Here is a 2,139-nt window from a genome sequence, read left to right on the forward strand (position 1 = left end):
TGAATTAGCAAAAGAACTTTTTCTACAATTTCATTCTCCCGGAATATGAACTATAAACGAGCGATACAGTTTATCAATTTGCAAAAAGACAAAAAGTTATTTGGAGAACGGAAAAAAAACTGACGTGAGTACTCTGTTAGTTTTTGCTATGTCAAGACATGATATCTCAATTATATTAGCACATTCAGAACATATGAGAATTACAGTTCCCATGTTTAAAAATACAGTAAAAAGAGCTTTTATCGTTAAACATGTTCTGTAACTTCTCACACGAAAGCTGAGGGCTTTCCTAGCAACGATAATTGCTTGATGTGCCGTTATAAAATAGTACACGATAAGCGGGATGCTGAAAGGTGTATATATGACTTGTCAAGAGCATATTTCACTATGTATCGAATACAATTCTTTTACACTGCAGCTGCGAGTCGATGGAAAAGTCAGTCAAGTCAGAATATTTGTTTGCTGTATCGTATACTTCCTGCAGTCATATCTGTGTCAACAAATCTCAATTTAAAGGTAAGCACATGATTTAAAATGCGGTATGCGGTTTATGCATGATGGAGCTCCGCCGCATTTTAGCCGAGTGGCTAGGAAATTTTTAAATCAACTCTTTGCAAATAAATGGATTGGTCGTGGAGGTCCTATTGCATGGCCTGCTCGTTCTCCGGATTTGAATCCATTAGATTTACATTTGTCGGGACATTTAAAATCTATTGTACACGCAACATCGATTTAACACGCTGAAATACTACGAAATAGAATAGAACAAGGCTTCCGACCAATTCGGGAAACAGCAGGAATGATAGAGAGAGTAACCAGATGAAGACAAGTGCAGGCTTGTCTTCAAATGCAAGGTGGTCATTTCGAGCATCTTTTGTAAAAGTAATTAAAACAGAAAATTCATTATATATCATAAACAAAGAGATAGGACATATATTTACATGACTTTTTTTCATTATTTTTAGGCGTACAATCAGCTCCCGAAGTGGGTCCCACAAGTTACGGAACACCCTGTATATATATATACATATATGCGTAATTTCAGTAGTTTTGAGCCCGTTTAAACTACATGTATCATTTATCACACGCTTATTTATAAGTATGAACACCGTGATGACGTGGGAATTGATTTACATGCATTTGTATTACATTAATCATTCAGTGCCAGTTTTGAAACTAGAAACGTCTCAAACATTTTATTTGCAACCACATCTGTCTATTGAGGCTTATCTTTTGTTCTTTCTTCATTCAAGTTAGATTGTTGATTAAACAATTGTAGTGCAAACACAGAAATATTAAAAATCAGCTTTTGAATATTATAATTTAACTTATAAATCTATGCCTCCTTCATTTATCTTTTGTAACTTGCGACGAATCGCCGCACTTACTGAATCTTCTATCTATCATTCAAGCTCCTGTACACTTGGTCGATCGTACGTAATAGCACAAGGTAAAAAAGTAATCAATCGTACATGTAAAATGTACGATATAAATAAATGTCCAATTCTCGCAACAGTTATTAATTGCAATTTAGGAGGAGAAGGAATTGGACGATAACGAGAAGAAGAAACTAAGGAAAATCTAAGCTAAGGAGGAGAAGACGAAGAAGAGGAGGAATGTGAGGATAGAACAATTCACACCTTTCATGGTGCTGTCGCAGCGTCCTGTGAAAATTCTTTTGCATCTGAATACAACGATGCATACATTCGTATATATTTCATGCACGTTTCACTCCATAGTCAGCGAATGACAGTACATAATGACATAAGCTTGTATTCTTTGTTTAGACAACGAGGATCACTTGAGGGAAAAGAGTTTAAGGATGTCTAAGGATAATCTCATAGAGAAAAGCGAGGAAGAAGAGCGACTTCTGGAGAGTCTAAGAGACGTAAGAAAAGCGACGACGAAAAATTCGATGATTATTTGGAGGATGACTATGATTTGATAGAGGAAAAATAATACAATTCAACATTTAGAGAAAAGTTGATAATATATTTAATTTATAAGAATGACTAATGATACTATTAAATGTATTCAATAAAAATACAACCACAAACGAAATACAACGTAGACGTTACATTTTATGAAATTTCGTTATGTCATATGTTCTGATATACCGATTTCAAAAAAGCACAGTGT

General features: G+C 34.7%; 1 long non-coding RNA gene across 1 annotated transcript; it reads left to right on the forward strand.

Moving 5' to 3' along the window:
- The first annotated feature begins 1,086 nt into the window (after positions 1-1,086).
- LOC122535819 lies at positions 1,087-1,876 on the forward strand. The gene is made up of 3 exons (XR_006308273.1): positions 1,087-1,450; positions 1,535-1,708; positions 1,788-1,876. It is a non-coding gene; the product is annotated as an uncharacterized LOC122535819 (long non-coding RNA).
- The last annotated feature ends 263 nt before the right edge of the window (positions 1,877-2,139 follow it).

The sequence above is a fragment of the Frieseomelitta varia genome, unplaced genomic scaffold (assembly GCF_011392965.1).
Source record: "Frieseomelitta varia isolate USP_RPSP 00005682 unplaced genomic scaffold, Fvar_1.2 scaffold_776, whole genome shotgun sequence".
Lineage (NCBI taxonomy): Eukaryota > Metazoa > Arthropoda > Insecta > Hymenoptera > Apidae > Frieseomelitta > Frieseomelitta varia.